The sequence below is a fragment of the Acinonyx jubatus genome, chromosome A2 (assembly GCF_027475565.1).
Source record: "Acinonyx jubatus isolate Ajub_Pintada_27869175 chromosome A2, VMU_Ajub_asm_v1.0, whole genome shotgun sequence".
Taxonomy (NCBI): domain Eukaryota; kingdom Metazoa; phylum Chordata; class Mammalia; order Carnivora; family Felidae; genus Acinonyx; species Acinonyx jubatus.
Window position 1 is genome coordinate 104891643 of NC_069383.1, and position 24285 is coordinate 104915927.

Here is a 24285-nt window from a genome sequence, read left to right on the forward strand (position 1 = left end):
ATAAATAAAGTCTAGGTTTATTGACTTACATGGGCAGTATCACTGGATACATAAGGAATAATAAAATATAATCAATTATTTCCTATAACTAGTAACTAAAAAAAATAGAAAATAAAATCTTAAAAATTATACAAGTTACATTAGTGTCTAAAATAAACCCAACTGCTAGGAGTAAGCGAAAAGAAAGATGTACGAAGCAGGCCTAAATAAGTAGGGGGCTGTCTCACGTTTACAAGTCCAAAGCCTCAGCGCTGTAATTCTCTTAAAACGATCGATGGATTCAGTGACCCAGCAGAGCGCGTGTGGGCGGGCGCACGTGTGCTTAGAACCCGGCAAGGTGATTCTAAAACCTATATATGGAAGCGCTGATAATGATGAGGAATCTCTTAAAGAACCAAGTTGGAGAATTTAGCCAGATTTCAGAACATGTTCTGTAACACCGTGGTAGCTGGGGCAGCGCCACATTGACACAGGAAGGGAAGACGGATGGTGGGATTAGAACACGGGCCTGGACATGGTTAGACCCACAGGCAGATGCCATTACACACCCACCAGGTTGGCTCCGGCTGGAAAACACAGAGAGAAAGGTGGTCTAACATGTTGGCAAAGTTATGGGACAACAGAAACTTCGGTAAACTACAGGTGGGCGGGCGTCACGGCCAATGTGGAGAGCTTGTCAGCCAGTAGTTACTAATGAGAACAGCACAGCAGCTTTGCTTGTAACGGCCCCACGCTGGAGGCAGACTGGGCCTGTGAGCTGTGGTGCATAGCCTCTAGGGACGATTGCTACCTGCATCACAAGTGAGACTCCGCCACGCAGATGCAAATAGAATGAATCGGACACAGAAGTGGCCCCTGAGGACAGGCACACACCTGCTGAGGCCCCCTGCCCAGGGTGAGCTGATGGTGTCATACCAGCTCTCCCCTTAGAGGGGATTAATGGCTGGGATGGGACACGTAGGGGTCACTGGAGTGCAAGGTGATGGGAGTGCTCACTTTACCAAAAATGCTTGAGCTACAGGAATTAATTGTGCACTTTTATAGGTATTTTGTCCTCGAATAAAACACAAGTGCACATAGATTTCACGCCTGGATATGCTCTTCATGTACTCGGGGCCTTTTCTGCACCCTGGAACTTTCCTCTCTCTGCATTTGCCCCTTTTAATCTGCGGATTCGGTCATAAGACACAACACCGGATCAAATCATGTATCTTTCAAAACAAGAAGAACAAAAGAAGTAAAAACTACCAGTTTTCAGCAAAGAATTATGGTTTCATTTTATTTCTTTCCATTATACATTCCTGTGGGTTGACTTGCTGGCCCTGATTAACTCTGCCCATCGAAATGAAAAGGGTGTGTATTATCTCAACGCCTTTTTGTAACAACAAACAAACAAACACAAGGTGTTGGTGTGACTTACCAGCCAGCTGTGACCAGCACCCAACAGCGATGATGCTGATACGAAATCATATAATTGCTGCTTCAGGGTTTTTTTTTTTTTCCAATTCTTTGTGCCTCAAAAGCCTAATACTGTATGTAACATGTACAAATTAAAGCAAAAATGGGGCTACCTGGGTGGCTCAGTTGGTGAAGCGTCCGACTTCGGCTCAGGTCATGATCTCACGGCTCATGAGTTCAAGCCCCGTGTCGGGCTGTGTGCTGACAGCTCAGAGCCTGGAGCCTGTTTCAGATTCTGTGTCTCCCTCTCTCTCTCTGACCCTCCCCCATTCATGCTCTGTCTCTGTCTCTGTCTCTCTCAAAAATAAATAGGCATTAAAAAAAAAAAAGATCTGATTCATGAACGCTCACCAAGTACATGTCTTCCGCACGCACATCAGCACCGTGCAGGGAGTTCTATCTACTAACAGTCAGAGCACCTACAAGGGAGGGAACCATGCCCAGAGACGTCGAGCAGGCTTCCTGGGAGCACACAGCGGAGCCACGACTACTGGGGTGGGACAAGTTCCCCGCTCACGCCTTCTCTGCATTAAGAAGTGTCAGTGACCAGTGATGGACTAAGGCACAGGGGCCGCCGTTCTGGTGGTCGGAGCCTGTTGGTACAGGTGGTGCCTTCCACACAGCCTAGCTCAGCGATGATGGGCGAGCGGCTGTTCCTGTCCCCTGCCCCGGAATGGCAGCATCACCAATGGCTGAGAAAAGTTGTCCTCTGCACTCGAGAAGGAAGAATCCAGCGCAGGAACACAGAGCTGGTGACCCCACCTCGGGGAGCTGAGTCCGTCGGGCTGTCCGCATTCCTCCTCGTTGGTGCCAGTTTGTCTCCTTCACCAGCCTGATCTGGCTCACTTGTTTTTATCGCCCGTGAGTTAAGACCACGGAGTGACCATTCGGATCATGGCTGGACGCCTCTGAAGCCCTGAGATACACAGGCCATCACGGTAGGTCAGACGTTTAACCCCGGATTATCCAGTCTCCCGAATCCTGATGGGCAGAGAAACTTCCCAGTTGTGGTCGGGGGAGGTGTGACCACAGAGAAGCGGCCAGAGGGTTGCAGGGTCGTGGGCCTTACAGACGGAGGAAGGGGACACGAGCCAAGAAGTGGGGGTGATCTCCAGCAGGTGGAAAGAGCAAGGGAAGGGGTCTTCTCTGGAGCCTCTGCAAAGAAGTGCAGCCACGTCCACACCTTGCTTTTAGCCCAGCGGTGCTCGTGTTAGACCTCGAACCCAGGGCACTAAGTACTGACCTGTAAACCGAGCGCTCTGATGAAATGGTAAACGGGTGCTGTTTTCAGCCATCGAGTTGTGGCGTTGCATTAAGGCAACATAGAGAAAGGTGTGAGGCATGAACATTTCTCTCCCTGGCATCCGTGTTCTCACTCGTGTGCACGTGGCCAGATCTATAGGTGTGGGCGGAGCCTGCAGTAGGCACAGTGGACGTGCCCCCCCCCGGGCCCCCTGTACTCTTAGAAACCACCTGGCTCTTGAGTGCAATGTTCTCTGCCGGGAATATGCCCCCCCTTATTTCTGGGACCCCCTCCTTGTCCTTGGACGGGCAGAGCAAACCCCATCATGCACATCAAAGGAAAGCAGTCAACCCTGAGCTTGTGGGGCTCCCGTGGGGACCTGAGCAATCCCCAGAGCTGAACTCCCCAAATGCACAGCCGTCCAATCTCGGCTCCCATGGAGCCCTGAGTTCTGGCTCTTTCTCTCTCAGCCCCAGTCTGACAGGGTTTAGGGGTCTGGTCTATGCAGGGAGCAGGCACTGGAAGTCTGGAGGGGGCTCTGTTGGGGGCAGGGCTCAGCCCAGTTCCTGGCCAGCAAGCTGCCCAGACAAGTGACTGGGGGGCAGATGGAATAAAGGAATGAAGCCAGTGGCCGGGCGAGAGGCCATGTGGAAATATCTTCATCCCTGCCAGTCATCTAGGCCAGCCTGTCAGCCAGAAGAGGTAGCTGGGAAAGGCAGCATGTGCCCCAGGATCGACCCGGACTCCTGGGGGGTGGTGCCTGCAAGAGAACCCCTCATCCTGGTCTGGAGTGAATTGGAGCATGGGAATGAGCATTCAGCTCCCATGGTCCCATGGGAGCCCCTGGGAGGCTCAAGCCCTCTGTTGTGGGTGATGGGTTAGGGCCAGGTCAGTGCCAATGGCTGGGGCATTGGGTGTGGGGGAGGGGGAGTGCAGAGGGGAGGGAAGCTGACAGGTCTGTCTCGATCCCCCAGGATGAGGCTTCGATTTGGGGCCCCAGGACGAGAGGAAACAAAGGTAGAGGTGCTGGGGTGGGCCCTGGGGTTGGGTCACAGCTGTGGCCACAGATGTATTCCAAATCCAGCCTCTGGGAGGTGTCCTTCGTGGTGGCTCGAAGGCCCTGGTTCTTGCCATCCACGTCTACAACTGAGCAGGAGTGGAGAGACAGGGCTTGGTGGCAAGGCCCTCAAGGCACCTTCCTCAACACGTGCTCCAGGGCTGTGTTTCATCAGCCCAGGCGCCATGCTTCTGTGGTGGCTTCAACCACCACATGGCAATCATGGCAGTCCCCGCCATGATTTATTTGTGCGCCCGAGTCCCTGCAGGAGGTGAAGCCCTGGGGGCCACGGCGATGCATCTTGTCTTCTCAAGGTCAACCACAAGGACACATGACAGAAACTCGGGAAAGGCCAGTGATTGAAAGGACATGAGTTTTAAATTCACAGATTGCCCTGGTTTCCCGTTGGCAGCGAAGAAGCGTGGATCATCGTCACATATCCAAAACTCAATTTTTTCTTAAGTTCGGGGTGTGTTTCTCGGTCTGTGTCTGTGTTTTGGGACAGAGCTGGTCCTGACTTACTGGTTTGTCTGAAGTGGCTAACGTTGTGTGATTGAAATGTGCAGAACTAGGAGTTATTTGCAAACCCAGTGGGGTTCATTGTTCCTTCCTCTAGCTTTGTGTCTCCTCCATTTTGGCAGAGTTCTGGTACATGCTGTTTACCAGTTTTCAGTTTTTTTTCCTCTTTTTTCTTGTGGAAGATTAATATTTGGGGTGGTCTGTTCCCTTGCTTCGAGAAATTCCTTTGGGATAGTATAGCACAGAAATATGTAAAAACAACAGCACATTCGGATTAAGAGTTGTGAAATGTAGGAATCCTCAGAATAGTTGAAGTTTTGGAACATTCTGTATTCCTGAAATGAAGGTCAAGAACGCTTTTGCCTCCACCACCGTGAAATGACCAAGAACAACCACTTGAGGAAGTAGAAAGACACACATTTACCAGATGAGCTAGTTTAATCCTTACATTGGAACGAAGCTTGTTGTGATCCAAGGCTGAGAGGGGAGGACGCACAGATCTGTCACTTATCAGCTGGACAACAGGAAGCAAACGAGGTCGTTTCTCTGAGTCTCTGTTGCTGTTTCCACACGTAACATGGAGATCAGACCATTACGAAACTGGCCCCAGAACTGCTCACAGGATAGTGGAGGTGCTAATGAAGTCACAGACGATAGACCACTGGGACAGCACAGAGAGCCCAGAAATCGACCCCCGCAGATACAGGCCAATCGGCTCTGGCAACCGCAGCATCATGAGCTAAGATCGTCTTTTCCACAAGTGCTGGAACCACCGGACAGTCACAAGCAAAATCGGGAACTGCAAGCCCAGGGCTGAGGAGTAGGGGAGGGTTCAGCAGATGGAGCACGGGATGATGTTCAGGGCCGGGGAGATACTTCGTCAGGCGTCGCCGTGGTGGGGACACAGGTGTATAACGCCAGTACAACCCCAGGAGTGAAGCGTGATGTCAACTGTGGACTTTGGGTGATAAGGAGATGTCATAGGCTTGGACATAGGTGATAAGGAGGTGTCACGCATCCCTTGGTGGGAGATGTTCATGGTGGGGGAGGCTGTGCGTGTCTGGGGCGGGAGCCTATGGGGAATCTCTGTCCATCTCCCTCAACTTAGTTGTGAACCTAAAACTGTTCCAAAAAAATAAAACCTGTTTAAAAATTAGGAAACTAGGGGTGCCTGGGTGACTCAGTTGATTGAGCGTCCGACTTCGGCTCAGGTCATGATCTCACCATTCCTGAGTTTGAGCCCCGCGTCGGGCTCTGTGCTGACAGCCTGCTTCGGATTCTGTGTCTCCCTTTCACTCTGCCCCTCCCCCACTCACACTCTGTCTGTCTCTCAAAAATAAATAAACTCTAAAATTTTTTTAAAAAATAAAAAAATAAAATTAGGAAACTAAGAGGTTGTCCTAAACCTTAGGACAGCCCTTAGCAAAGCCTGCCACGAAGGTCATTCTGGTCATTTCTGGGGCACAACCGCTGAGGTCCCCACCTTCCCCGTGGACCAGGTGGCCCAGGCAAGGCCCGATCCACTCACAAGCTCACCTCTTTGTGATACAAACCCACAGCTGGCATTTGTAAAGAAGCATAGTCCGGGAAATCTGCCCTGCTCAGCCATAAAACACCTGTAGATTTTAGTATTCCTAATTTTGTTATTAACTTTGCTGCTTTAAAGAAAGTTAGTACTCACAGCCACTATCTGGAGTGTTGTTGTTGTTGTTGTTGTTGTTGTTGTTGTTGTTTTTAATAATCAAAGGCAAGTACTCTATAATCCAAAGTACTCTATGCTGGATGAGAAAATAATGATTTTCTTGAGGGTTATATGGAAAGTACAAAAACTGCCTCTTAGATTTTTGGAAACAGAATGAGATGAAACCTTCATTTTTTGTTGGGGTTTGATTTTCCTTTTCTGAAGTGTCATGTAAAGTAGTCATGGATGGGGTGGCTGGGTGACGTGGTCAGTTAAGTGTCCAGCTCTGATCTTGGCTCAGGTCATGATCTCACGGTTCGTGGGTTTGAGCCCCGTGTCGGGCTCTGTGCTGACAGTGCGGAGCCTGCTTGGGATTCCCTCTCTCCCTCTCTCTCTGCTCCTTCCCTGACTGATGCTGTCTCTCTTTCTCTCTCAAAATAAATAAACTTTAAAAATAACTAACTAAAGTGGCACCTGGGTGGCTCAGTTGGTTAAGTGTCCAACTTTGGCTCCGAGGTTGGGGCGAGGTCGATCACGGACGTCTGCTGACTGTGGTGACGAACCACATGGGAGCGGTGGCCCAGGATAGAGGCCGTCATAACACAGAGTTCCAACCCCCGCCAACCTGCAGTCTCTATTTTTAGAAAGCATGTCTGTTCTATAAATAGCATTTGGCTTTTCTGGAAGAAAGGATGTTGAAATTGCTCTTTGGAAAGGTTTTCGTCCGATTCCTCCCCACTCCCCTGTGTTCTCTGTGGACCAGGGAGGAGCTGCAAAGTATCAGATTTCCTGAGGGTCTGATGTGGGCAGGAGTGGCCAGCACAAGTCCCCTCGGGGGCACCGGAAGGGCCACCAGATGGTCCGGTCCGTGTGGACGTTTTGTGAGGCCACGTTTTCTGCCACCGGCTTTTGGGAATAGCATGGAAACTGGGTGTCTTTTGGAATTGGGGTATTTTTAGTTCTTTTTCAAGTGAAAATAGAACAATGATTTTCATGGAAAAAGTATTTTCTCTCCACGTTTCCCTCACTTATAATAACCACCCCTCCCCATCCACGTGGAAAAAAAGGAAAGTTTAAAGCAGTTTGAGTGTTTTAGCATCTGAAGGAAGTTTCCATCCTAAACGCTACAAGTGGTTTATAGATCTGTGAGGTTATACTAGGAAAAACACCTGTGTGTTACTCATTACACCCCTAATAGATTGCTTTGACCCCTCTTTAAAAAGTGTGAAAAAAGGTAGCAAAAGTAATAAAGACAGAACCATTCTTAAGATAAAATAAGCATCAGGAATCCCTCGCCCAACCTCCACTTTTGCTGAGTGAACACTGGCAGCTCAAGCCCGTAAACACCTCGCCCTCGCAGAGCCTGCCGCGAGCCAGGGTCCCACGTGGCAGTTCAGTTCTTTCTGTGTTGGTAGAGGTGAAAAATTTAGCTTCGTTCCTGGGCAAAATCTCTTGCCAGATAGTGAACATTTTGAAATACGATACAAACAAGTGTTTCTAAAATATAAGGTAGAATCTGCATTTATGATCTACCTTTTACTAGATTTATCTTTTAAAAATTTAATTTAATGTAATTTAATTTAATTGGACTTAATTTAATTTAAGTTTTTAGGCAAACTCTACTCCCAACATTACGCTCAAACTCGCTCCCCGGAGATCAAGGATCAAATGCCCCACCGACCTAGCCAGCCGGGAGTCCCTATATTTTGTTGGATTTAAATCCTGCCCAGACTCTCGCCGTGCGTGTGAGCTATTTCCCACGTGAGGAGGAGGTCAATGAATGTGCATGTGTGTTCAGCTGAATGTCTGAACCTAACAGGTGCCCCACGTGTCCTCCCTCCCAGGAGAGAGGCAGGCTTGGTGGTGACTGGACTGCCAGCTTCCGGACACAGAGTGGAGGCTGTGTGTGTCACAGAACAACGTGCTCGTGGAGGACTCACCTGAGGGTGTATTTGACAGCTGGGGAGGGGGCAGGGGACCCTCTCGGTCACTGGTTTATGGGGAATGGACGAGGGCCGTGCTGGAATCCCACAAGAACTATGAACGCCCACTCTGTTGGAGTCTGATGCCCACCCAAAGCGAACTGAATGAGCACCTGAATAGGCAGACCCTGTCATCACCCCAGTGTCTAACCTGCTTTCAGTCACACACCAGCCACCGGCCCGCCACGCCCCATCCTTCCCCCAGGGAATCCCTCTGGGTCCTCCTGTTCACAGCCTGCACATTTCTGTCCTGGATTGGCGATCAAAATCCTCACACATCTCTCAGTGGATTCTGTCTCCTCTCATCTAATTGTCTACAGTACTCAACATATTTTCACATTCATGCCAACTTTGTACATCTTTCCCAGGTGTGAGATCGTCAGTGATTCCAAACCTGTACTTATTTTTTACACAAACTTGAGCCGTGTTAACCGTGCCTTTACATAAATCGTAGCTTAGGCTAATCCTGTAGAACCTTGGAGAAATTGTGATTCGTTGGCTCTGCATAATCCACCCACGAAGTTTTTGAAATTTATTTTTATTTTTGTTTTTTAATTTATATCCAAGTTAGTGAGCATATAGCACAATAATGATTTTAGGAGTAGAACCCAGTGATTCATCCCAATAAGTGTCCTCCTTAATGCCCAGCCCCCTTTTAGCCCATCCCCCCTCCCACAATCCCTCTGGCAACCCTCTGTTTGTTCTCTGTATTTAAGAGTCTCTTCTGTTTTGTCTCCCTCCTTGTTTTTATATTATGTTTTCTTCCCTTCCCTTATGTTCATCTGTTTTGTCTCTGAAAGTCCTCATATGATTTTGGTCTTTCTCTGACTGACTCATTTCACTTAGCATAATACCCTCCAGTTCCATCCATGTAGTTGCAAATGGCAAGATTTCATTCTTTTTGATTGCCGAGTAATACTCCATTGTATAGATATACCACATCTTCTTTATCCATTCATCCATCAATGGACATTTGGGCTCTTTCCACACCTTGGCTGTTGTCGATAGTGCTGCTATAAACATGGGGGTGTGTGTGCTCCTTTGAAACAACACACTTGTGTCCTTTGGATAAATACCTAGTAGTGCAATTGCTGGGTCATAGGGTAGTTCTAGTTTTAATTTTTTGAGGAAACTCCATACTGTTTTCCAGAGTGGCTGCACCAGTGTGCATTCCCACCAGCAGTGCAAGAGGGCTCCCCTTTCTCTGCATCTTCACCAACATCTGTTTTTGCCAGAGTTGTTCTTTTAGCCACTCTGACCGGCATGAGGTGGTATCTCAGTGTGGTTTTGGTTTGTATTTCCTTGATGACGAGTGATGTTGAGCATCTTTTCATGTGTCGGTTGGCCATCTGGATGTCTTCTTTGGAGATGTGTCCATTCATGTCTTGCCCATTTCTTCACTGGATTATTTGTGTTTTTGTTGGGTCTCAAGTCTTAGACCAAAGAACACTGTGTAATTTTCTTGTACCAAGCATATCCCTTGACTTTAGATCCCAGTATAGGGATAATTAAGAATTATCCCTAGAGGGGGACACCTGGGTGGCTCAGTTGGTTAAGCGTCTGACTCTTCATTTTGGCCCAGCTCATCATACCACAGTTTGTGGGTTCGAGCATCAAAATTCTAGAACTCTAGAATTATGAGAATTGAGTGAGCCGTGTATCCAAGCCCTTGACACAATGCCTGGCCCAGAAAGGTCACCAAATATGTTAGCACTCGTGATTGGAACAGAAAGATCACTCGCAGTGAAACAGTATGAACAGGGTCTCCCTGTTGGAATGACAGCGTTGGACAGATGACTGAAGGCAAAATCCTCCATGGTATTCAGAGAAGAATAGAGAATAGAAAATAAAGGATAAAGGTGGAGAATAGACAGGAAAGATGCTGTGTCGCTAAACTAAAGCGGTCCTATCTCAACTCTTGCACGGTGTATGCAGTGTAAGGAATTCAGCATCCGTATTTTCGGAATACGCATGACAAGTGTGGGCGTGCTCTGCAGTTGTTTCTGTAGCTACCCCCTACGTGAATCCAGAGTCTTGCCAGCGTGCAGCTGCATTCACAAAGCTTCTAGAACTGCCGTTTTCTCTGCAGCATAAACCAAGGCGTCTACGTTTTTGCCTCTGCCAAGTAGACTGTGAATAAAAAGGAAGTTTATAACTTCCTCCCAGAGGTTACAAACTCTTAAAGATAAATACAACGACCAACAGTGCCATCCACTTGCAGGGGACCCGGGGGCAGGCTGGGAGATGCCACTTGAGTGCAGGGTCCCTTGTGACACGTCCTGTGGGAAGCTCTACATTTTCTGGCAGTTGTTCGCTAAACATCAACTCGCGGCTCAGTAAAGAGTCTGTAAGATCATGGTGACTGCAAGCAAATAGTGTCACACTTGGGGCACATCTGTTTTTCATCATCCTTACTCTGCCCCGTAACATGGAGGGTGCCAGCCAGTCCCCGAGAACGTTGACCTTCACCACCCTGGACAGCTCTGTCCCCTGCTGTGCTGGCGTCTCAAACCCAGCTACAGACCTCGCTGCCCCTCTAGGTAAGGTTGTTGGAATTAGCGAATAAAAAACAGAATCCCCAGTGGGATTTGGATTTCAGATCACGAACAGATCATTTTTAGGGTGAGTATGTCCCACACAATAGTTGGGACATACTTGTACTAATTTTGTTGTTGTTGTTCTTGTCTGAAATTACACACTTCACTGGGAGTCCTGTGTTTTGCCTGGCAACCTAGCCACTAGGAGTGGGACAGGCCAAGCACACAGATTGGCAACTATTTCATACGTGGTGTGTGTGCGTGTGTGTGTGTGCGTGTGCACGTGTGTCTGTGTGTATACGCTTGCACCTCCACAGCGTTCTGGGGTGCCTGGGGCAGTGTGAGGTGCAGCAAACCTAGACAGGGGAAAGCCGTGTGGGTGCTGAGGTCTTTGGGGACACCATTGCCCACTCCCCACCGAGTCCTTTGTGTCCTCCATCATTCTGTTGTTCCCAGAATGCTCCCCGAGCACGCCGGCCGCTTGGACTAAAGAGTGTCAGGTGGGGCCTCGGCCGCGGCAGGCTTTAAAAGCAAGTAGTTCTGGCACGGGACAAGGGTGAGAGACACATGTCTAGAAAACTCTGGTCTGGGGACAGAATCTACTGCATTCACGGGAAGACGGAGTTGAACCCCTCACACTTGACCGGTATCCACATGGATGCCCCAACAGGCACGTTCTCTGCCAGAGGCCAGCACTCCAGCACCCCTGGAGACCCCAGGCAGCCAATCTCAAAGAGGGAGCGGGGGGACACTGGGCCAGGAGGGCAGGGTTTCAGCGATTCTGCATGGGATGAGGTCAAGTGCAGGAGACTGGGATGCTTTCTATTTTTAAGTTTATATTATTTATTTTGAGAGAGAGAAAGAGAGCGAGAGCAGGGGAGGGATAGAGGGAGGGAGAGAGAATCCCAAGCAGGCTCTGCACTGTTAGCACAGAGCCTGATATGGGGTTTGAACCCCTGAAACCGTGAGATCATGACCTGAGCTGAAATCAAGAGTCAGATGCTTGACCAGCTGAGCCCCCTGGGTGCCCCTGGGACACTTTCAACAAGACATTATCAGCAGAGGCAGGAACCCCTAACCTGCCATGCCCACACGCACACATGCTCTGCTAGGGCAACAGCTCAGTCACAGTCACGGAGATGCTTAGCTCATGCTTTGTAAGTGACCACAGACCTTCTCCTGCAGGAGTGACTGGGGAGCAGCTGCTTGTAAACATTTTTGTGAACATTTGCCCGGCCCACTTTGTGTCCGTGCAAATCCTACGTTTTCAATGTTTCAGACAGACCCGTGTAAGCGGTTTCAACAGAAGCCATTTTAACTACACAAACACAAAACCAGAGTTTATTTTGGTTCACAGAAGGAACTCTTAAAAACAATTACGCTCATTACATTTGGTTATTTGTAGGCCAGTCCCACCAGCCCAGTATTCAGAGCATCAACTTTAAACCATTTGTTTGCAGCTATAATGTGTGGTGTGGCCCCTGATGCCTGTGGGGGCCGGGAGTGGGGGCAGGGAAGGCATCTGCTGTCCAGGGCAGGGGGCTTCCCTGAATTGCCCAGGACGCTGTCTGCTGTCCTCGAAAGCACATGAAAACAGTTGACATGCGCTGGCCCCTGCGGTCATGTGGGAGAATCGGGTCTTTGTCTCGTTTCCCATTTTGAAGGTTAGGAAACTCCAGGCAGCAAAATCCTGCCTCTTACCCCGTGTTGGTCAGATCTGTGCAGGATATTTTCTCCTTCCTGTCTTATGTCAGGTGTACCCTGGAGGGTGTAAACCCCGGAAGGGGATGGAATCATCCGGAGAGATGCTCAGACCCACCTTGGATGAATAATTCAGAATCCCAGGCAGGGGCAGTGACCCCCAGACGTGAAAAGAGGCCAGGAACAAACCCTCCGGTGGGCCAGAGGGTCCGAGGGGGCGCGACCCTGCGACACCCCCATCGCAGTGAGAAGCCGTGTGTCAGGCCTTGTGACCTTGGCTGCCTCCATTCTGGTTGGGAGTCAGGCCCTGGTCTGTTTTTGGGATCATTCTACACATGCTTGGATCTGTCATAAAATGAATGTTCTTGTCGAGGGGCCCCCTGTGATGAGTTTTCCTTGGAATTAAATACCGTAAAAATGTGTCCTCTTACCGACTCTCTGCTGTGCCTTTTATCAGATGGTAGGAGCTGCAGGCCCACGGCTTTCCTGGGCTCCCTGGTGGGCAACGCCGTGGCCACGGTACCTCTGGGGCCAGCAAGGGGTTTGCACGTCCTCTGCCCTTGAGTGACAGCCTCGAGGTCACTACGTGGCCTATTAAACAGTATCCCAGGTATCAAACAGGGGCCTTAGCAATAGCGATGTGTTGTCCCAAATGTCGCCAGACCATTCAGACTCCGCTTTCTGGTCCCTTTCACATGCTGCAGCCTCGGTAAATGAGTTACGAGTGCTGCTCTTGCCACGGCAATTGTTGGCCACGGATCTTCTTGGCAACACGCTTCCCAACTATCTCTGTTGCAAGTAACACGTTACTTCATTATTATTATTATTTTTTAATTTTATTTGTAGAGAGCGTGTGTGAGCAAGGAGAGGGCAGAGGAGAGAGAGGGTCTCAAGCAGGACCCACACTCAGTGCAGAGGCCGATGTGGGGCTCAATCCCACGACCCTGGGATCATGACCTGAGCTGAAATCAAGAGTTGGCCGCTTAACCGACTGAGCCACCTAGGCGCCCTATGGTACTTAATTATTTGTAGATGAAATATGGCCTGTGAGCAGCTGACTCGGGATCTGCTGTTTCTTTCTTCTTTTGGCAGACAAATGCACGAGGTTCACACGGGGCAGTGCAGTGCTGTCTGGGGACGCAGGGACCCTGGGCAGCACAGTGGGGTCTGGGGACGCGGGGACCGTGGGTTGAACGTATGTGCGGGTTTACAGAGGAGAAAGCGTGCAGGTGTGCAAAAAGCGACCGGTGGATTGGGGGCGGGGGAGGGATGTGCCTTGTTTATTGGCCACTTTGGGGAACGTTTCCTTTCCGTGCGAAGGCTGCTTTCGCCTTGGCTCGCTGGGTGAGTTGCGTGTCCCTACGGGTCGAGCTGCGTGCATAGCAACTGCTGAGAAAAGCCTCTCTCACCTTTTTTTTCTGTAGCTTGGCTCCCAGTAATTCACGGGGGCAGAAAGAACATGGAGCTTGGAAGGAAAGGGTGCGATCCAGCTTTGCCAGTGCGTGGCTGACCTCAACTAGTGACTTCCCACCTTGATTTCTGTTTCTGAGTGCGGCTTCTGCAAGAATGAGATAAAATGCCTGGCAGGCTGCCTGGTGTGGCATCCAGCCTTTGCTTCCTACCATCTGGGGCACAAGTGGGGCCACCTGCCTGATGGGGGGGTCTAAGGCAGGGTTGGCACGGGGCGGCATGTGTCCCCCTCTTCAGAGTGAGCGTCCCCAGTGGAAGCTTCCAGGAGAAAATCTGTGTTCTCTTCTTGATTTGTACTGAGTGGTGCACAGCTTCCCGCTCCTCTCAGGGCTGTGGCTTAGCCAGAGTGACAACCCAGTCTCCTGTGCCCTAGTTTGCTGATGGAGACCTTGGGGGCCCAACACTATGTCCCCCGTTTGTGCTGGGGACCCCGAGGTGGCCTGCATGCCACTCTCAGCCACCAGTTTTTCATCTCCTGCCTGCAGACACCAATGGGTGCTCCTTCCCCCACCGCAGGGTGATGACCGAGGGTTTGCACTGCTCCTCGGCCACCACGGTCTCCCGTGTGGGGGTGCAGCCTGGTCTGGGAGGGGCCACACCGCCGAGCTGAATCCCTAGGGCCATTGATCTCTTGCACTGACCGTCAGGCCTCCCTGGACACACAGGAGCACCAGAACACACAGGGACACGTTGGGCATGGAATCGCACCCTGTTGCTGTTGGCGACACTGGGTGGGGACGAGAGCCTCACCGACAGGTGACTTGGCTGGAACTCTTGCTCACCACCCCTCCCCCCACCCTGCCCACCATTCACCAGCAGCTTTGGGAAGATTAGTGCCTGTCTTTGCACCCGCTCCTGCATTGTGACGGGGACAAACAACACCCTCGTGTGTGGTGTTACCGCGAGTGGGGACAGCCCTGTGGTGGACGCCCAGATTTGGCACGTGGTCACTCAGTGCCGAGACTCTTCGATGGGGTGAAGTTGGCTCTGGGTGGGTGGTGGAGCCTTGTCGCTAAAACCCCAAACCCACCCCCTGTGTTTGCATTCTTGTGGCTCCTAAAATAAAATATGGGTTTTTGTTTTTCAAGTTTATTCATTTTGAGAGAGAGTGTGTGCAAGCAGGGGAGGGGCAGAGAGACAGGGAGAGAGAATCCCCAGCGGGCTCCGTGCTGTCAGCCCAGAGCCGGACTCGGGGCTCGATCCCACAAACTGTGAGACCATGACCTGAGCAGAAATCAAAAGTTGGGCACTTAACCGACTGAGCCACCCAGGCGCCACCCAAAAATCGATTCTTAAGGATTGCATCCTAAGGTCTGTGTTATAAAGTCAGATCACCATGGAGGGAGGTGTGCCAGCGAATCTGGGTTATAATTTGAGGTGTTTCAAGCGTTTTTGGACCAACCTTGTAAAGGTGTTTTCTCTTTCCTGGACGATGTTTCTCAGACAGTAGGTCGGAAGCTGGAGGCACAGAGGGAGGTAGATCACAGGATATTCCTACGATGCCACTCTTCAGAGTAAATGAAAACTTTTCACGATGAAAACCTTCTAAGTCCGAGCAGCGATATAACAAATCCCCACGTCCGCAGCGTCTGTGGTCAGAAACCGTCAATACCTTGCCACTTTATGGATCACTCTTCCCCATTTCATAACTAGAGTATAATTCAGTTTCGGGGTCAGCAACTGCAAAGTGCATTTGAAAAACAGGTAAGATAATCTCTTCACCATGAAACGTGTACCACTGTTCACAAATTGTATAGGGATTTCTGTCGTCACACGGACGATCCATATCCAGACACTCATGTGTCTCTGAGCCTGTCCAAAATGGCTTTTTACCCTTGGTTTGGGTCAAAATCCCGCCCTGCTTTCTTGCCGCCTGGACGTCTGTTCTGGAAGATTCCCTGCCCGCTGCTCTTCGTGGGGTCCACGTGTCTCCCCTGGCTGATGTTGCTGGGGCCTCATTTTCATTTGCCTGTCCCCAGATGGTTACCTGGATCCATTGCTTCTCTCGGGGCTGCAAGATGGTGATTTCCTACCTTGGCATTGCTGGGAATTCATTACTGCTGTCGTGAGGAGGTTCCATCATCCAGCAGAAGGCACAGGGGGCACCTGCCTGCTGGCCCCTGTGCAGGCCGGGGTACATGGGTGACAGGGTCCAAGTTCACCAAGGCCGGAACATGCTGACCATACTAGTTTTTCTTCTTTCCCCTCTTTTAAAAAATATTATTAGGGGGGCACCTGGGTGGCTCAGTTGGTTGAGCGCCCCACTTCAGCTCAGGTCACGATCTCACGGTCCATGGGTTCAAGCCCCGTGTCAGACTCTGTGCTGACAGCTCAGAGCCTGGAGCGATTCTGTGTCTCCCTCTCCCTCTGCTTCTCCCTTGCTCATGCTGTGTGTGTGTCTCTCTCTCTCTCTCAAAAATAAATAAAGATTTAAAAAATATTATTAAGGAAAATGTTCCATGTGCTTTAAAACTTTTATATTTTCTGATAATGGATCTTAACAACTATCTGTTAGATCTACCTGATTGTTCTATTTTTGTGTCTCTTCTATCAACCCATTGAAAAATATTTTCTTTATTCATTTTGTCTCCCTGGCACTGAGAATTGTGTGAAAATCTCCTGTTACCAGTATATATCTGTGGGTCTCGGTTTATACCACCTGAGGGCTGTGCTCTGTTGCTGTTTTTCTACATTATTTTTTAATATATATATATATTTTTTTAATGTTTATTTATTTGTTTCTGACAGAGAGAGAGAAAAAGAGAGAGAGACAGTGTGAGCAGGGGAGGGGCAGAGAGAGGAGACACAGAATCCGAAGCAGGCTCCAGACTCTGAGGTGTCAGCACAGAGCCCAATGTGGGGCTTGAACCCATGAACCGTGAGATCATGACCTGAGCTGAAGTCAGATGCTTAACTGACTGAGCTGCCCAGCACCCATAAAGTGTTATTTTTGAGAGACAGAGACAGAGCAAACAGAGGAGGGGCAGAGAGGGAGACACTGAATCCGAGGCAGGCTCTAGGCTCCGAGCTGTCAGCACAGAATCCAACACGGGGCTTGAACCCACAGATAGTGAGATCATGACCTGAGCTGAAGTCAGACACTTAACCGACTGAGCCACCCAGGCGCCCCACTTCTGCCCATTTTTTTTTAATTTTTAATGTTTTTTTTTGAGAAAGAGAGACAGAGCACAAGTGGGGGAGGGGAAGAGAGATGGAGACACAGAATCCCAAGCAAGCTCCGGGCTCTGAGCTGTCAGCACAGAGCCTGACGCGGGGCTCAAGCCCACAGACCATGAGATTGTGACCTGAGCCAAAGTTAGATGCTCAACTGACTGAGCCCCCCAGGCACCCCACTGTTGCTGTTTTATCAGAAGAACTGGGAATGGTCATGGGGGGGGGACCTCAAAGGCTGATCTCAATAACTTATATCCTCACTGTGAAATTACACTCTTTACAATGACTAGCCTTCACTGTCCCTCTGCTGTGAACTTATCACGTGGCCATAATTACAGATTTGTGGGAGGTTGGTTGAAGAGACCCCACATACCCCACACTGTCCCCACCCCCCCCCCCCCCCGCTGTCTCTACAGCATGGAGCCGACACCGGGAACGTGCCATCCTTTCGGCGGGTGCGTGGTCCTGAGTCAGAGCATCCCACGTTTAGGTCCATGCAAGCAGCTGTACAACTGAGACACGGACCTGTCCTGTCACCACACGGATTTGCTCCTGCCACCCCCTTGGAGCCACCCCCTTGGAGCCACCCCCATGGCCACCACAGAGCCCCAGCCCTCTAGTTTTACGTGGTGACGATGCGTGGCTCCTGGAGGTGGGCTTCTTTCACTCAGTGTGATGCCCTCGCAGTCTGTAAAAGTCATCGTGTGCATCGATCCACTACTGCTTTGGGTAGCTGACTTGGATGGGGAGGTTTGGATCCACCACGATTATAGCCAGGACAGTGATTAACCATCACGGGCAGGTTTCCACATGGGCGAACATTTTCTTTCCTCAGGGTTAAACGCCTGGGAGTGGAGAGCACTTGCTGTGTTACCTGCTAAGTGTGTGTTGAGTTTTGTATGAAAATTCCAGACTCTTCCCAGGTGGCCGTGCCATTTCATGTTCCCCCCAGACCGTCAGAGATCCAGCGCCTGGGCACACAGCTGTCGTTTCTAATTCAGCTGTTGTAACAGCTGTCTGTCTGGTGATTTCCCGCCGTGGTCTTCATTTGCTTCCCGCCCCCGACCGTAGCTGCTGACCCTGAACATCTTTTCTTGTGCTTATTTAATACTTATTCCCATGTTTTGCCGATTTTGTGATCAGACGGTTCGTTTGCCTTTTCGCTGCTAAAATGTGTGGTTCTTTATGTGCTCGAGATGGGAGACATTTGTCAGGTATGCAGGTGACAACAGTTTTCTCCTTGTCTATAGCTTGTCTTTCGTTTAAAAAAGTAAACTTTATTTTCTAGAACAGCTGTAGATTTACATGGTAGATTTACAAGGTCATGAAGACAGAGCGTAAAGTTCCTGCATATGGCGGCCTCTTGCAGCGTCCCAGATGGGAAGTTTCCATGCCCTTAGGACACATCCCGTTCCAGCACATTGACAAGTTTCATCATCCAGGAACCTCCCCGAGCCCAGGGACTGGGGCTTCTACTGAGGTTTCATTACAAAGGCTGAACTGATTGAATCTTTAGCTCCGAGATGGACTCAATCCCCACCTCCCCCTCTCCTTGCGTGTTGTGCTGATATTCCCCAGAGGAAACCTCTGACCCTCTAATCACATAGTTGGAGTTTCTAACACGACCAGCCCCCATCTCCCTGAAATTCTCTCAGAGCCCACAGAGTGTCACCTCAGTTGCATTAACTCAGGTGTGTCCCCAGGAGCCCACCATGAATAACAAGACACTTGGATCACTCGGGAAATCCAAGGGTTAAGAGGGCCCAGGGCCCACGGGCAGAGACCAGCCAGATTCATTATTATACAATGGTGCGTGGGGAACAGGGCGCATCCCCGCTGGTGTTATGAGCACCTGGCTTGGGCGTGTGTCTCAGGTGTCCCCTCTTGGGAGTTACTTCCTGCTCTCCTTTCCCATGCGGTCTCCTTTGGAGGCACTCGCCAGGAGCAGCCACACGGGGGTGGATCCCGCGGAGTGTCAGCAAAAACTATCTGGAACTCTTCTGCATGGAATGTTCATCGCTTCCACATTTATTTATTTATTCCATCATGTATTTATATCAGTATGAACTCATGGATATTTATTTTATACTTGGGGTTATCATCCAAAGCCTCTTGATTTATTTTGCGGTCAAATTGTTTCACATTTGGCCATGGGGAGCTCCTTCAGTTGGCTCCTGTGTGTGTTTGACATTCCCCCTTATCACTGCGGGGCCATGTGTGTGTGTGTGTGTGTGTGTGTGTGTGTGAGAGAGAGAGAGAGAGAGAGAGATTTCCTTTTCTAGGAACATGCTCCAGGCTAATCTTGTGAGTTTCCTCTCCTGACTTCAGGATATGTCTCCAAGGAGCCCTGGTGCTTAGAAACCAAGATCCTGGTGCCAAGCGCGCTCACTGCTGGTGGGGCATCCTTGACGCCAGGCCCGCTCAGCTCACAGAGCGAGGAAACCTAGGTGTGTGTGCTGACTCGTGTGTCCACGGCTGCATCTAAACATTCCTGGGTGTGGCCTTCTGTGTCTGTATGGAGCTAGACGTGAGCTCACAGTGATGTCTCCAAGTCTGATCCATTAGCCCAGAGACATTTCCAGCCTCCTCCCCTTGCTTCTCTGTGACCCCCTCCCCAATAGTGAGAGACCCTCTCCTCTCTGAGCTGTTCAATTGCAGGGTGTGTAGAGAAGAGCTAACGGGCACACAGGGGAATGAACGTGTGTAAGTAGCACACTGTGACGCTGAACGGCTTCTCTTGCCTTTAGTGTAAGGGCCCAGAGCTACTTAGGGCAGCCCCGTCCCCTCCCTGCTGCCTCATGCCCCATCACTGTCTGCACTCTGTCCTAAAAGTCCTGACTGCCTCGACGATTTTTCATTTGCATGCTGTTCCACTCGGTATTTCCAAGTCGTGTGTGTTCCGACAAATGAACTGTGTCATGTGCCCGCGATGACAGCATCGCAAAGCGAGGCATGATTTGAACCCCCTAGAACACCCTGTACTGCCTCGTTCAGTCTTCCAGCCCCCAAGCCCCAGAAGCCACAATCGCTCACTGCTGCCTGTCACAGATGTCTCCGCATGGGAATTAGGCAGTAGGCTCTTGTCACGTAGCATGTGTGAAGTCCATCCCTGGTTTTGCTTGGCTCGAGAGCTTGTATTTTGTTTTGTTTTTACCACCCCAGTGACATCGCATTGCATAGACACAGCACGACCTCTTTACCTATTCACTTACTGAAGGATGCTTAGGTGGCGTCCAGATTTGGTGACCACGGCTAGGCTTTGCCCATTCTGTCCGTCTGCACGTGGGGACGTCACCAGCATTCCCAGAGACGCTGCCTGAGCCCTGCGGTGTTTTTCCCGGGTGCAGGGGTGCTGACAACACTCTCCATCCAGTGACCGAGTCTCTTGGGGCTACAGGCTCCCTTGGACACGGACATAGACACCTTAGACAGGCTCGTCGAGGCCGGGATGGGGGAGGCTGGTTGTTGCCTCCTGTGAATCCTCTGACGGATTCACAGTTTTTCCCTTCCTGAGGCTCAGGTGGGGCCACAAGATGCTGTCCTAGCTTGGCTGTCAGTGAGGTGCATGCAGGCTTTTTGAAACACAGGCGAACCTTCGGCACGACAGTGCCCTTCTGCGTGTCCCTTGTCCCCTTGCTCTAGAAAGCCCGTGGACTAAGGTTGGGTTTTGTGGAGAATAACTGTGCAGCCGCCACGGATCCTCCTCTGCCCGGTCCCCCCTCTGCCACCCCGCCGTTACAACTCCGCGTAAACTGTATGGAGTCTCACTCAGTTTTCTAGTATCTAAGTGCGTTCCCTGTTTGGGGGACACTTCTCTGTGCCAAGCCTCCCGCCCAGCTGACTCCCAGGGTCACTTCCAGGCTGCTTCTTTCTAAAATCTTCTTAAAGCAAAGGAGGGGTGTCACGCGGTCTTGAGGTCCCCCATCTGCTTTCTTGACTCCTCTGCTTTGGGGGGAACAGTTTGGGAACAGGGATGGCGGTGTGTCAGCACCCGCGTGCGTCCAGCATTCTTGGTGGTCAGACATAATCTGTGTGCCATCTGGGAAGAGAAGAAGCGTGTTTAGTTGACCGTCTTTAGTTGACTCCACAGGGAACATTTTGCTTGCATTTAACGCATCTGTGTGGACAGCAAGATGGAGTCACTCGTGTCCAGCAATGACCCAAGCAGTGAGTTGGCGAACAGACCTGAGATCCTTTCCACTCGAACGTGATGAGCGGTGAGTGCGGAGGTCCCACCCGGACCGGACAGAGGCCTCAGCTCAGCTGTGCGTCCCCAGGCTGACTTGGCATTTGGTTGGTTGACTTCCTGCCCCTGCGGTATCCTGTGTGCTGTGTGGCTGGTCTCCTGCTCTGGTCAGCAGCCCGGGTAAGGAGCCGGGTGCATCACGTGGGGGAATGTTCCTGATTTGGGGGTCCCGAACCTGCCTTACGAGTATGTTGCCTTTGCTTTTTAAAAGATTTTTAAAATGTTTATTCATTTTTGAGAGAGAGAGAGAGAGAGTGCAAGCAGGGGAGGGGTAGAGAGAGAGAGAATGAGAGACAGAATCCAAAGCAGGCTCCAGGCTCTGAGCTGTCAGCGAGGGGTAGAGAGAGAGAGAATGAGAGACAGAATCCAAAGCAGGCTCCAGGCTCTGAGCTGTCAGCACAGAGCCCGACGCGGAGCTCGAACCCACAAACCATGAGATCATGACCTGAGCAGAAGCCGGACGTTTACCCGACTGAGCCATCCAGGTGCCCCCTGCCTTTGCTTTATGACTGAATAAAGCTGATGCCCAACTCACATGTGCACCTCTGTATTTCAGGCTCGTGACAGCCTGAAATAAGGAGGTGCATTATGACTGATGTGTACCTTAATGTAATTATTTTCCTTTTGGAAAGTTATGAACACACCAATGATACCTTAAAATCAAATTACTGCCATCTTGCCCACACAAAGAGTGGGCAACCAGGGGAAATGTGTGTCTCAGGTACCATGAAAATGTCCCAGGTAATTTACACACCTTTGAATGCATCATAAAATTATACTCAAGACATTGGCATTCGTCCCTCTTCTGGAACCTTCAGAAAAGTATCGGGACTCACTTCCACTGGGGGATTATTCTATAATATGTATTATTCGACAACGATTTGGCATGTGTCTCACAAAAGTAATATGTTAGTAACACAAGTAATTGAATGAAGAATGGTATCGATGGCCCGTCGCCGTCTTATCATTGCTTGGTGGAGTCAAGTCGACGCTGATTATCTTCAAACTGGTAGGAACACTGAGTGGCCCCTGACCCTGGGGTTACGATGCCAAGTGCCTGAGGTGGGCACTTCAGGGGCTGCTGGGTTTGGCATCTGGTAAGAAAGATAAGGAAATTGGGATTGCGGAGTGGCTGTGAATTGGGGGGCACGGTTAGGCATTTGGAAGAGAGACGAGCCAACCCCTGGAACGCTGTGCAGAGTGACAGGACCTCTCCAGGAAGCAGGTGTGACAGCCTGGCCGCGCTGGGGCTATTTGGGAACAGATCACAAGGGGTGTGCGGTGCCCAGAAGGTGTGGAGGAGGAAGGGAGACATGGAGTACTAACCACAGGGGTGAGCTGGGCACTGTCCCCACACTCACTCAGAGGGCACTCCCTGCGGGAACAGGGACCCAAAGCCATGGGGCACCGTTCAGCCGGAACCCCAGGAAGTGAGCAGGAGTGGACGTGGACATCCACACGTGGAGGAAAACAAAGTGGGGGCTGAACACGGGCGTCCCTCACAAGGAGCAGAACACGTGGCCTCACTGCCCTGGCCGTGCCAGGGAACACAAACCCGGGAGAGAACAGGTCCAGGAGGGGGTCTCACGAGGAAGCCCGGGGACCAGACACGGGCTCTGTCAGCCTCAGGGGCTCACGCCGCACAGCCCCAGAGTTGGATCTTGAACAGGAGGTTTGGCCTCGGCCTGCCGGTATCCCCATGTCTGTGACATGAACCCACATCACCTGCCTGGAGCGTCTGTGAGAGAATCCGGTCACCCACAGATCGTAGGTCCCTGCGAGGCCGTCAGCCCCTTGTGTGCTGAGGGCAGCCACTCATGAGCTTAGTAAACCATCGAGGACAAACACATGACCAAGTCACTCCACTAAAACCCTGAGGTGCCCAGAAAATGTGCCTTCTCTGTTTACACTAGAACTCTTGGCATATCTTTGGGGACCCTACTCCCTGCTGACCAGGAGAGTGAAACTAAATGTCTGATCCGATCGGATTCCATCCATGCCACGGTGTAAGCAGAACGTGTAAAGGTACACCACCTGTCCTTTGGAGCAAGTGAGGCTCGATTTCCTGGAAGGAAGCAGAGTGGAAGAACCTTCCAGGCAGCCAGGGCTGCGTGAAGCGCTGGAGAGAAGTCCTCCACCATTCCTGGCACGTGGGCATGGCCCTGTGTGCACATATGACTCCTGTGGCCCAGTGGCTCTTGGGGAGGAGGACTTTGGTGGCCAGACTTCACAGGGGTGTGTCGGTCGCTGGTGTCACACCCGTTCCTGCTGGCTGCAGAGCCTGACTGTCCCCTCCTGCCTGGCTGTGCATCTCCAGGTGCTTCTGAGTCACTTTGCATAGCCATGGGCAGCCCCATCACTGTCTACATCATTCATTCATTCAGCAAATATCCACTGAGGGCCTTCTGTGTGCCCGCCATCATCCGCGGGGACAGAGGACAGCCAGAGAAGATACTCAGTTCCGGACCCTGCTGAGTATCCCCCTTCCTTCTCTGGTGCTTTCCTTCCAGCCGTGCCTGCAGAAGGGGTAAACGTGGGTCCCTCCGACACTGGTCACCTGCACAGACCACTTTCTGAGTCATAAAACACACCTCAACCCAGGTGAAATACAGAAATAAAGCAAAGTATACTCTCAGACCACAATGGAATGAAACTAGTGAGCAGTAACAGAAAGATAACTGGAAGATATCCGAGTATTTGGAAATTTAAAAATGCACTTCTAATTACATGGGTCAACAAAGAAGTCTCAAGGTCAATACATTTTATTTTCCTTTTTTTTTTTACATCTAAATGACAGTAAAAAATACAACTTAACAAATTTGATGGGATGCAGTGAAAGCAGTGATTAGAGGGAAATTTATAGCTTTAAATGTATATATTAGAAAATAAGGAATATTTACAATCAATTATCTTAAGTTTCCACTTTAGGAAACTAGAGAAAAGATAGCAATTTCAATCTCAGAGAAGGCAGAATAAGAGAAGTATTAAAAGTGAGAGCAGAAACCAATGAGATTGGAAGCAAGAAACCAATAGAGAATATTAGCAAAATATAGTTCTTTGAAAGATCAGTAAAATTGATAGATCTCTAGCCGATCTAGCCAAGAAAACAGGAGAGAAAGCACAAATTGCTAATGTCCGAAATGAAAGTGGGTCATCACTACTGATTCTGTAGATATCAGAAGTATAACAAAGAGATATTGTGGGCAACTCTGCTCAC

The 24285-nt window shown here is 50.3% G+C and overlaps 1 protein-coding gene across 1 annotated transcript in view; it reads right to left on the reverse strand.

The window, feature by feature from the left end:
- LOC128314834 (basic proline-rich protein-like) overlaps positions 1–24285 on the reverse strand; it is a gene marked incomplete at both ends in the record, with an annotated part of 190927 nt that overhangs the window by 124402 nt on the left and 42240 nt on the right.